General features: G+C 46.3%; 1 protein-coding gene across 3 annotated transcripts in view; it reads left to right on the top strand.

Annotated features, from left to right (window-relative positions):
- Positions 1–6,155: 6,155 nt before the first annotated feature.
- Positions 6,156–12,696, top strand: part of MAPRE3 (microtubule associated protein RP/EB family member 3) — a 53,440-nt gene continuing 46,899 nt past the window's right edge. For 2 of the 3 annotated variants that reach the window (XM_027033390.2, XM_027033387.2), the window contains exon 1: positions 6,157–6,324. The gene's annotated coding sequence lies outside the window, so the exon portion shown is untranslated. Of the gene's footprint in view, positions 6,325–12,696 lie in introns of all 3 variants that reach the window. The other variant, XM_053201115.1, reaches the window with a different exon arrangement.

The raw sequence follows: 12,696 nt of genomic DNA, 5'->3' as shown, positions 1-12,696 counted from the left end.
TAGCAAATAAAAATATAGAATGCTCAATTAAATTTGAATTTCAGGTAACAAATACATTTTAGGGTTTTTTTTTCCTTAGTGTAGATGTATCTCAAGTAGTGTCTGTGGCAAACTTATATTAAAATATTGTTTATCTGAAATTCAAATTTAACTAGGCATCTCATACTGATCTGGTAACTCTAGTTCGGGTTTACTTAACATTTTCCACCTTGCATTTAATGCATGCATACGGAATATGTGCCAGGCATGTATTAGATACTACAAAAATGAAGCAAATATGGCTCCTGCATTTACAGATTAGTTTGGAGAAGACATATTGACAAATGATTATAGCATAGAAAGTGCAGGAAGCAATGGGATGGTGGAAGAAGTTTGGATTTTGGTGTTGGCTTTAGTTCCAATCATGCTTCTGATGGTCACAAGCTGTGTGATCTTAAGCAAGTCAGTTAACCTCTCTGGGCCTCGGTTGTTTATTGTGAAAACGGAAATGATACCAACCTCAGGAGGTGATCAGCGAGGTTATAGGAAACTCATCCAATGAATCCCAGCCTTTGTTACCCACCTGATTGTCACGGTGGGCACTTTCTTCAAAAAGCGGGGTAACAACTTGCCATCTAAGCCACTGGTCCGAGGTTGCTGTTCATTCTGGATACGGTACATCATTACTGTTCACACGAGGCTTGTCTTAAGATGGTTGCAAATTTTAAATTTGCGTATTGGCCCCTATGTCATTTAATAGAATATAACTGAGGGGGAAATCAAGTGAGCTCTTGACCCTAGTGAAAGTTTGGTCATTACTCATAGTTACCATTCACTAGGCATTTACTGTGTATAAGGCACTGCTGGACATTTTTCATACATTATCACATTTGACCATCACAACAACAGATGAGAAAAACCAAGGTCCAAGGTCACATGGCCAGGAAGTATTGGACCCACTGCTTATGCAGTTCCAGCAGGGTGAAGGGTTAGAGTCACTCTCTAGGTAAGGACGCAACTGTGTCATGTCATGTGATTAGAAGTCATCCCTCAGCAAAATTACATACTGCCTACACAGGTCCCTTGTAAATTTTAAAACCATGTCAAGGGGTTCCTATATGTGGGGATCAGTCGTATGTGAGTGCCTGCTCCACTCTCAGCTAGTTTCAAACGAATAATGAACACGGCTGGTGACGCTCACCGGCTTCACAGCTCCCTGCCTCCCCCTCACCACCAGGCAGAGCACCCCTGCATGTTCCCATCTAAAATCTAGCCCCCCACCAGCCAGAGTTAACCCATTCACTCAGACTCCCCCACCACTTGGCTTCCCCAGTCACCCTGGAAAAGTGCAGAAAGGTCAGACTGTTTTCAGCTTGCTTGGCTGTTTTTAGTGAGGTGTTTTATGTGAGGTGCTAGGAATACAAAGATAAAAACAAGATGTGGTCTATGAGTGTGAGCACCTTGGACCATGATAAAGAATATGCCTGCTACCAAGGAGAACATGCCAGCTCTCCGTCCCACATGTCTGGTAAGGACCAGAGTATAATACAGCTTGTCCACCGTGTGAAGGAACCTGAACTTTATCCTTTTACCCTCACCGGTGTTTCTTAAACTTTCCACTGAAATCCCCTCAAAGCCAGTGGGTAGTACAGGCATGGAGGTGTCTTGAGTTCAAACTCTCTTGAAAAGTTTTGCCTTTAAACTCTTGTGATTCTTGTATTCTACGTCATCACACGCCAGTTTGTCTTACTAGTTTTAAATGGTTTACTGACTCGCCAAATAAAAATGAAACTTGAGGGAGATGTCACTATTCCATAGCTGCTCCCTCTCTGTCTCCTTACATGAATCCCCCGTGGCCAGTGGTTGCTTCAGCTGGTTTGAAAAGGACAACCATAGGGATTTGAGCTGAGACGTTACGTGATAAGATTTACCTTCCGGAAAGAGCTTTCTAGGAGTGGCGCTGAGGATGGGTCGGAGGTGGGAGAGGTTGGAGGCAGAGAGACCAGGTGGGAAGCTCTGCAATAACTCAGGTAAGAGAGGGTAGAGGTGATGGGGATAAAGAAGGGTCATATCTGAAAGACATTTAAAAGTGTGATTGATAGTATTGGAAAAACGTTCTGGTATAGGGAGCTGGGAGATGTGGGATAGGATCATCCTCACGTTTTTCCTAGTGATGCCATTAACAATAATAAGGAATATAGCAAGGGGGGGTTTGGTGGGGAGAAGGGTAAATAAGTTTAACTGAAACTCACTGAGCTTGAGGTGCTTATGGAACACAGGGTTGGAGGAAATCTAGAAGACAATTACATGAACAGGTCTGATAGCTAGGAGAGCTTATTGGGCTGGAGACCCAGATGCAGAAGTCACAGGAACAGATTAAGGCACTCAGGGAATAGGTACAGAGGAAGGAGAGAGAAAAATGAGATGGGAACTCAGGGAAACATCGAAGTCTAAGGGCAGATTTAGGGAGGAAGAGGGAATGGAAAAAGGACCATCAAAAAGTCAGGAGGACCCATGGTTCCCTGGTGAATGGCCAATTCTGGGGCGGGGCAGGAAAGGCACAAGATGAGCCTGGAACATCTTGTGTCAGAAAGCAAGGAAATGTTCAAAGAATGATGAAAACAACTCCAAAGGGCACAAGAGCCAACTTGGAATTTCTTTCCCTGGCCAAATCGGTGACAAATTGCATATCAAAACAAATAATCATAGGCAAGGATTATAACCCACTGGGGGAAAAAATCCATGTGAAGGCTAATATAAGTAAATGGTAGTGGGTCCGAGCACTACATTGGGAATTGGCAACATGTGCCCGGCTAGATTTCAGAATTGCTATGAACTAGTAACTGCTGTGTGTGCCTTCTGTTTTTCTCCTGTTTGAAATGATAATATCCATAGAAATTACCCCATGCTTGTGCCACTAGTGTTTTCTGGGCATATATGAGGCACGCGATGTGTTCCTTTACTTCACAAGGTCTTCAGGTCAGGAGGATTGATACTCAAGGAGCCATGCCCAAGGAACTGGATGTGAGGAGCTATATCCACACGGGGACCCGATTTAGAAGAGGGGATCCTGGGCTTCAGGCTGGTGCTGTCATGGAATGAGACTTGGGGGTTCTTGGGGGAGGGGATGAATGTATTTTGCATTGAGTGGGATATGAACGGTTGTCATCAGAGAATAGGAAAACACAGATGATGTTTTCCAAAGATGATTTCGACAATCTCTCCCATCCACATTCTCTTATTATATGACTTGGATATTCTTCCCATTAAGAGGTGGGGTCTGGGTTCCCTCCCCTTGCTCTTAGGTAGATTTTTGTGATTTTTTTTTCCAACCAAAGGATATGCCAGAAGTGATATCTGAAGCTGGGTTATAAAAGGGGATGCAGAGTTACTCTTATTCACTGTCATTCTCATCCCGAAACCTTCGGTTACCATATGAGTAGGTCCAACAGCACTGAAGACACCATGTGGTTATCAAGCTTGCTCTAAGACAACTGGAAGAGAGAGGGTTGTCTAGCTGGACCCCTACCATTTAAGCTCCTGCCACCATGTGACTGCTGCACTTGTGGGAGGAACCCTGAGCCAGAAAACCACCCCGCTGAGCTCTTTTTGAATCCCCATCCCACAGAAATGGAAATAATGCAACAGTTATTATCTTAAACACTGGGAGTGATTTATTTTGTAGCAACAGATAATCGGCACATGGTAAAATGTTAAGGTGGAGAATCTGGGTGAAAGGTATGCAGGAACTCTTTGTATAGTGGTCCTCTATCCCCTGCAAAGATGTGGGGCTACAAGGACATAGTCTCTTCTCACGATTACTTGGGGCAGTCTACACCACCCAAGTCTACACTTACAACCATGGAGCTGAGCTGGAACTTCAGAATGGAGACACAAAATACACTGAATCTGAAAATTTCCCCTTGTCTTTATAGCATCCAGACACCCTACAGATACAGTTAGGAACAATTCCATTCTCCAATTCTGTTGCTAGGGAAAAGTGTGGCCTGGGTTTTCACTCTCCTAACTCCTTGATTTGTCCTGGGGATTTTTTTTAATGTTTACTTATTTTCAAGAAAGAGACTGTGAGCTGGGGAGGGGCAGAGAGGGAGGGAGACACAGAATCCGAAGCAGGCTCCAGGCTTCAAGCTGTCAGCACAGAGCCCGACACGGGGCTCAAACCCACAAACCGTGAGATCATGACCTGAGCCAAAGTCAGGTGCTTAGCCGACTGAGCCACCCAGGCGCCTCTGTCCTGAGGATTAACCTCTACAAGGAACCCTCTCCATTCTGAGAGTTGCCTTGGATAGGAGGAGACGGTCTTGACTCAACACTTGCTGTGTGCCTCTCTTTTCATACTCTACTTATGATAGGCTGCCTTCTCCTTCTCCCCTGAGAAAATGGGCCCAGAATCCTTTGGCACCCATAGTCCTGGGATGGAATCTCTGAGAGTTAAGCAGGGACACTGGGAAAAGAATGAATTCTTACTTCTGAGTCATTTGAAGAGAATGCAGTGTCTCCAGTATGCCAACGAGCCCAGCAGCATCCAGGGATGCACACCTAGAGGGCTTGATCCAAGCTGGGTCAGCAGATGATAGAATGGTAAGGTGTGAAGGGCTTACACTGATTATAGAGGCTGACAGGAGTCATGGAGGAAATCAGTACCCAGTGAGGTAATTTTCTTTGGTGGATGCATTTGGGATAGTGTAGAAGGGACACTAGCTAGAGGCGAGGATTCAGGAAATACAGAATGCTAGAGTCTCAGTTAAGAGATGACTAGAATTTTAGCATTAAGATGGAGAGCTAAGGGAGTGAGGGAGTTCTAATAGGAGTATTAAAGATTAAATATGCATTAAGGTCATAAGGAAAACACTGATGGAGACTCTGAGGCAGTTTGGTCAGAGAAAGTGAGAAAGAATGAAAATCTTTTTTTTTTAACCTTTTGACTCCCTTCACCCATTTCTTTGGGGGTCAAAGAAAATCTTGAAGAATTTTCAAGGAAATCTTTGTCTTCATTCGATTCAGTTACATCAACACTATGTATTTATGTGGAAATCTACTATGTGTCACATTCTGTGCTAGATGCTGAAGGAATTCCTGCCCACAAGGGGCACGTAGTCTGATTGGGGAGACAGAATGTAAACCAAAGACAACACTGTCTTTGAATGTATGTAATAAAAGAGCTATGTTCATGGTGGGTACAGAGGTGACCTCAGACATCTGTGGGAGTCAGGGCTGAGGGAGACAGAGCCAGAAATCATCTGCAGGAAGAGAACCAAGCTGATGAAATCACAAAGCGGGTGAGCACAGTGGAGCCCTGGACAGAGCACTGAAGAACAAGGACAGCAGGCGTGGAGAGGAAGAAGAGGGCTCTAGAAAATATGGGGAGATCCATAAAAGCAGACTTGGCATAGGGAATTTGGAGACACCAGTGAACATATCAGGGAGGGAACTAGTTATGAGGAGATAGAATCTCAACCAGCTAATGGACAAGATGAAGACACAAGAAATGCTCACAAATGCATTGGGAGAGACAATGAGGTTGATAAAAACTCAAGAGATATGTGTATAGGCGATTCTGTTAGCTCGATTTAGGGGTAAAGGTATAGACTTTCTGGCAGAAGACGACAAGGTATGTTTAACACGGGGAGGGGAAAATTGAACTCGGAGATTAGAGTAACGGGCTGTGATGAAAAACCATAAACCGCGAGGAGCTTAGCCTTAGAGCTCTCATGCGTTGCTGAAAGAGAAGAAATAATGCGCGAATTTTTTCCTTTGCAGTAGCCGTGAGGCAGATAAGAATCCGTCATCTGGCTACTACGGAATCAGGTGTAAATGGTTGTTCCTTCTGCGCTTCGTTAGACGGGGCGGAGGAATTGTTACCCTGTTGCTAAGGAAAAAGGAAGGGGCTGTTCCCAGTTGCCATGGTGACAAGGTAAGAGTGCTCCCTCGGTACCACCATAAATTTATGAGGTGGTTTCTTCTCCTTGTTGCTATGACAATGTAGAGAGACTGTTCTCGTTGTCCCCCACCAACCCCCCCCCCCCCGCAACCGCCGCCGTCGCTAAGAGGTGGAGGTTGGGGCTGTCCTTTCCTCGCCGCCCAGTTGCCTTGGAGACGGCGGGTGCCCTGGCCCCGCCCCTCTCGGACTGACAGCGGTGGCCGCATCGCGCCTGCGCAGTGCTCTCTTCCCCCGCAGTCCCTGTGCGTTGAAGCCGGAGACCGCGGCGGCCTCTGCTAGGACCCCTCGCCCCGGAGCCTCCGGCCGGAGCCGCAGCCTCAGCCGCAGCGCCCCCGCCGCCTGTTCCCCGCCCCGCCGCCTCCGCCGGAGCCGCCTCGCGCACTGTGAGTCCCGGCCGAGGCGACCGACGCCGTGGGGCTGAGTCAGCGAGAGGCCCGGGCCCGGGCTGGGGGAGGGGAACCGGGCTGCCCCCCTCGCCTCCCCACCCGCGCCCCCGCCCCCCCCAGCCGCGACTCACCCCCGCCGCCTCTGTCCCTCCATCCCTCTCTCCTGGGTTCCCGGCGGCGGCCGTCAGGCCTCCGAGCCACTCCCCCTCCCTGCCGTCCCTCCGGACCCACCCCAGGGTTGGGGAGTCGGGGCGGGGGGGTCCTTCCCCACGAGATGCGGCGCCACCGCACCTCCACGCGGGACTGATTCTCTCCCCACAGCCCCAAACTGCCTCCAGTCCGCCCTTGTCCCTTCTCCTTACTCTTCTTGGGCCTGACACCTCCGGCCTCTCTGGTTTTCCCCAGTGATATGCCAGAAAAAGAGTGACAAGGGAGAAGGCGAGGGGAGACTGGGGGAGGGGGGACATTCTGCCTGCCCAAACCTTGGGGCCTCAGGTTTCTTACCCCACAAGCTCGTGCCCTGGCTGGTGTGGGGAAGCAGGTTTGGACAGTTCTGACTGGCTGCTAAGAGCTCGTGGGGCTTTCAGAATAGATTTTGCTGAGGACTCAGCCCCATGGCGATCAGCTAGTGTTTAGTGAACACCCGCTAGTGCATGGTGGCCTTCTAGTGGGCTGGGCTATGGCCTTGGCTGGTGCTACGGAGAGGGACTAGAGGTAGTTGGGGGGGCGGGGGAAAGGTTGCATTGGGGAGCTGAAGTTACTGCGCTTCCGGTGTGGTGTTGTGAATAAGCATCTTTCGGTACTATTTAGTATGCTTTTCTCTCTCTCTCTTTTTGTTTTTCTTTTCGTTTCTACTTTTTTTTTTTTTAATACAGTACAACCCTGGTGTACTGTGAGGTTTAGAAATAGGCCTGATACCATCCATAGCAGGTGCTTACTGTTTGTGTGTTGAGGCCTTGTGGCAGGACAATCTCTGATACCTGTAAATTCCATGTAGTAACCAACTGAGCGATAGTGAGTTTAAACATAACATGTGCAGAGTGGAGAGGAAGAAGAACTGAGGTTGCTCCATGGTGTAGGTCTGAGGCCTGTACCCCCTGCCTCCTGCAGCTGTGAATCTTTGTGGGGGCTGTCACCTGATAGGGGTTCTAGCATATTTGGACAATTCCCTGGGTTATGTTTGTTACCAATCCACCTGCCCACCCTGCGTTTCCTGATCTTGGAGGATCCAAACTGTTTTCTTCTTCCAGCAGAAATGGAGCTGAAGTCATAGTTGGTGTCCATAGCCAGAAGCTGTCTGTTAATAAACGTGTCTCAACTTGAGGGCTCTTAACTACTAAGCATGTACCTCATTCCTCATTGCCAGCTTCCTTTGATTTTTTTTTTTTTTTTTTTTTGGCTTCCAGATTTCAGTGTGCTGTTAGCAAATATGTGTAACTATCAGCCAGTTAAACCCTAAAAGAAGCTTTGTGGTTTTTTTACTCCAAACTACAAAAGGAGTAGAGAGTTTACTTCTAAAAATCATAGTGAAGGACTCACCAATTTGGAGTTTGGGGGATTGCCAACAGTGAGAAATAAAGGTTGTGCTCCTTGACTTTGCTCAATCATGGCCTATTGGCAGCCTCTTCGGAGCCACTCCCCACCCCCATGCCCATCAGATTAGTTTACAGTAGCAAAGACGGCTGTCGCCCTAGTTTTAAACATAGAGATGAAGTTCACGAAAACTACAGCCCCCATGCAGCCATGCAGTTTCTTCTGTTTCGAATGCCAGTCTGGGGTTTGGCGGGATGCACCTGCCTGTGGGGCGATGGGAGCTGTGGGGCCTGAGAGTTGCATTCCTTCTGTGTGGTCCTCTGTGTTGCATAGCTCACCGAAATACCCGGGCAGGGCAGGAGCAGACAGCTGTGCTGGAGAGCTGCTCCTCCTGGGTTGAGTGTATTTTGGGAATCGGCGATATTACTGGGGTGGAGGGTTGTGAATTAAGAAGCAAGAAAATGTGTCAAGGCTAGATAGATGAGGAGGGTGTGAGTAAAATGTTCCCTTTCCAGTTTGCTGTGGGATGGTACGTTTTCAGAGCATCACAGTGATTTTTATATGGGTTAATTTGCCTTTGAAATCCATACCGATGTTTTATGGGATAATGATGGAATGCCTTTTAAATGGCTACTATTGGGAAACAGGACTGATCCCTGTGCCTTATACATTGCCTATCCAGTTGTTACTGAATGTAATTGTTAGGATCAGGGAGAGGGGCATGATTTGAATCAAGTTAGACCTACCTCTATGTAATCCATGTTGTGGTTTCATAGCATTAGATTTCCCTGATTCTAAGACACCCCAGCGATTTACCGACAGCTCTTAGTAAAATCGTTTAACACAACCAGATCAAAATATATATGTTGATTCTAAGGCATATCCTAATTTCAGGACCATTAAAATAGTCAGGAAGTGGCAAGACTTGAAGGAGGCTTTATGTGTCTTAGAACTGAGAAGGGATGATATTTGTAATATTTCTGGGTATGTGATGATGCCATTACTGCCCTACCATCCAGAGGGTGCCTGCACTGTGAGGACGGATTTCGTCAAATCCTTCCCCCAAGCCAACCTACTTTATGGGTTTATGTGTGTAAGATGATTGACTGCCAGTAGGCATAGTAGTTGACTATTGAACAGAGGAAAGCTATGTAGGCATCCAACCCAAGACCTTAATATGGCACCTTCCAGAAGCTGAGCCAACTAGCTGGCAGCAAACGTCTTATGAGCTATATGTGAACTTAGCTGGGTAACATCTTTCAGAAGCTGAACAGAAAATAGTATTTTTCTAAAGTAGCATGCATCTGCCCTTGTTTACAGACACGTTCAGAAAGATCCTAAAGCACATGCCCAACCCCTGTGTGATGTTAGAAGTAGAGGGGACTTCATTGATGTAGTTCAATGTTCTCTTTTCCAGATTTTAGCGTGAGACATTAAAAGTTAAATGATTTGCCTGAGGTCATCCAACTAATGTAGAAAGTATGTAAAAACACTTTGCAAACTGTATATACCATACAAGTGAATCTTGGTGGTTATTAGTGGCTGAGTCAGGATTAGAACCCAGATTTCTAGACTAGAGCTAGTCTAGTCTACACTACTACCTTGCCCCACCCCTCATGTTTAATATTCCAAAGGCTTTTAATAAAAATAATTTACTAGTCTGTAATTAGTCCCACAGACAAAGACTTGTTTTATTGTCTGAGATGTTGCAAAGCTAGGTAAAATCTAGTGTCCTGCTGTCTAATTAAATATTTATTCTTGCTGCCTTAAAAATAATAATTTTGTCTCACACACTCTGACCTGAGGAAGGTTTTGCTTTCAAAAATTTGCATCATCTAATATAAAGCAAATGGGAAGGTGGGTATTTGAAGCCCTCTCAACTCCTCATCTGTGAGGCTGCTGCATCCCAGGAAGCCGGATGCAGAGGGCTGAAAGGGGCCAAGAGGAGGAGAAAACTGGGTTATCTTCCAGCTCCCAGACTGTAACCTTCTGTAGTTCCTGGAAGCCCCGGTGAGATCTCTAACCCCTCTCCTTGAGAAAGTGAGGCGGTCTGGCCTCTGGAAGCAGACAGACCTGAGTTCAAATGCGAGTCCTGCCACTTCCTGGCCTTGGGGGGCTGTGGAACGTCCGAGTGCCAGTTCCTCACCTGCAAGCCTGGGGTGATAACCTGCCTGTTTTTCAGGGTTGTTGTGGGGATTAAACGAAAGAAAGTACGTAAAGTACCTGCTGAACAAGAGATAGCAACCACTATTTTGTATTGCTGGTGTATAAAATAAAAAACCCTACTTTCAAAATTGTGTTATGACTTAAGTCCATCTTGGACCCTCAATTCAGCAGCCCCCATCTCCCAACAGCTCTCTCGTCATGTTTGACATGCACAGAGAGAAGACTTGTCCTGTGAAACCTGGCACTTGCAGTGTTATTCCAACGGCCAAAACCGGAGTATATGAAATGCCCCTTTGTGTCCATGGATTCAGCTGACCTGGTTGTCTGAAGGCCTGGCAGGGCAGGAGCACTTGACTAGGAGAGTGCCGACTTGGTGTGTTTGTGTGTGTCTTGGGGGCAGTGGGTCCTCCAGTTGGGGAGGCCAGTCTGGGGAGTGAGCTTAATTTGAAATGAAAAGGCAGCTGAGCTCTCCGTTGTGACTAGAGTTCCCGTGGCTTTCATGCACTTTCTCGACTGTTAGAGATGGAGCCCGCATGGGCGACCTTGCTCAGGCCAGCTTCTGCGCCTGCCCGGGAGAGCTGGAGGGCCAGGGAAGGGAGCTGTCCATCTTAGGAGGGAAGCCTTCTTTCTAGTGAGGAGAGGTAGAGGGAGGTCATCTTGGAAGGCAACATCTCCAGATGGGAAGATGGGATCAAGGCAGAGACTACCGAGTAATTAAGGAGCCAGGGCAAATCAGTCAGGCCCAGAACACAAGTGAACTTGAAGTCCTACAAGTGTCACTTGGGAAGAAAATGCCCAGGTATAGGCCTCTAAAGACTGAAAAGATAAACACAGTAGGTTTTACCTCTTGGAAGCAGAACTTGGGTGTGGAGGAGGAAAAGGGAGACTCAAAGGGGAACTTTTACTTTATGTGCTTCTATATGTGAATTGTTTTGAGAGACATGTATGCTTTTGTAGTTTAATGCAGACCAACAGAGTTAGCAGTGGTTGTTTTTTTTTAAGTGTATTTATTTATTTTGACAGAGAGGGGGAGGGGGAGGGACAGAGAGAGAACCCCAAACAGGCTCTGCGCTAGAAGCCCACATGGGGCTCAATCTCACAAACCGTGAGATCATGACTTGAGCCGAAACCAAGAGTCATATGTTTAACCGACTGAGCCACCCAGGTGCCCCATCAGTGGTTGTTTTTCACTGAGCACATTTTGGTACCAAAGAAGCCGTTGCCTTTACTCGGAGCCTTCAGTGCACGGGACAGACAGGGTTAGCCTGCTTCCCTCCGGTCGGCCGAGCCAGTTTACACGAAGACAGCCTCTTACGTAAGGGCAGGAAACTCCAAAGTGGCTGCTTCCCTGGCAGCCCAGCATGCTTCATTGACCTGCTACCTCCCCACCTCTTCCTCCTCTTTTCCTTCCCTTCTTAAGAACAGTCCCTTCCTCTTGCCCAGTTGAATTCATCATCAGTATTCCAATATTCAATTGTGTTTCCTAGCCAAATGTCCTATCTAGTATAGAAAGAGGACACACCTACCATTCAGACGCATGCTTTGACTCGCTCAACCAGGAGTTAGGATGGGTCATGCTGAGTAATCCACATTCCATCACCTAATCTTCCCCTTTGGCCAAAAGTACAAATTTGCGACAGTTGGCTAAGGTTGGAGAGGCATCCTGTGGCCAAGGATGGTTTTTCCTCTGTGTGGAGTTGACCAGCCAATACCAGCCTAAGCCCTGTGTCTTTTTCACACTAGCGTCACGTCCTATCAGCTTTGCTAAACAGGCGTAATGTAACATCAGCATTTTGAGCTCTGGATGCCTCATTTGCCCAAAGTAAATAGGACGCGACCTATCTAAAATGTTTCAACTCCAAGTAAAATTACTTTTTTTACTGAAACTCTTTCGTGTGTATGGGAGATACACGCCACTGTGTGGTATGTTTAAAATAACTGAGCAAGAAACATTGCTTCAGTAATGTTGACAATGGATGTCAAAAGCCTTAAAAGGACATATATCCTTAGATGAAAAATTACCATTCTAAGAATATTTAGAAAATCAAGGGTGTATATAAAAATACTTATACAAGGAGTTTTATTAATGTAACATTATAAATAATATCAAACAGTTAAAATAGCCAAAGGATCAACAATTAGGGATTGGTCAGGCTTACCCAGATAAAATATTGTGCGTGCACACACACACACACGCACACACCGCACGTACATTAAAAATCTTGTAGAAGAATTTTTTTAAGTTTATTTATTTATTTTTGAGAGGGGGGAGGGGCAAAAAGAGAGGGAGAAAGAGAAGATCCCAAGCAGGCTCCGCACTGTCAGTGCAAGGAGCCAGATGTGGGACTCGAACTCACAAACTGTGAGATCATGACCTGAGTTGAAATCAAGTGTTGGATGCTTAACCAACTGAGCCACCCAGGCACCCCAGAATATTTATTGATACCGGAAACTTTAGATATAATAAGTGAAAAAAATGGATGCAAAATAGTATGTCAAGAATGATACCATTTTATAAAGAAAAATCTGAAAAGAGGTTAGAAGGGCATATGCCAAACCATAGGTGATAATCTTAAGTGATATCACTTAAGCATGGGATTATAAATAGATGCAGTTTTTTCATAGTGCTTTTCACTGTTTCCTAAAATTGTTCTGTTAAGCAGTTATAAC

Source organism: Acinonyx jubatus, chromosome A3 (assembly GCF_027475565.1).
Source record: "Acinonyx jubatus isolate Ajub_Pintada_27869175 chromosome A3, VMU_Ajub_asm_v1.0, whole genome shotgun sequence".
Classification (NCBI taxonomy): Eukaryota; Metazoa; Chordata; class Mammalia; order Carnivora; family Felidae; genus Acinonyx; species Acinonyx jubatus.
This window is presented reverse-complemented; position numbering and strand designations above follow the sequence as displayed.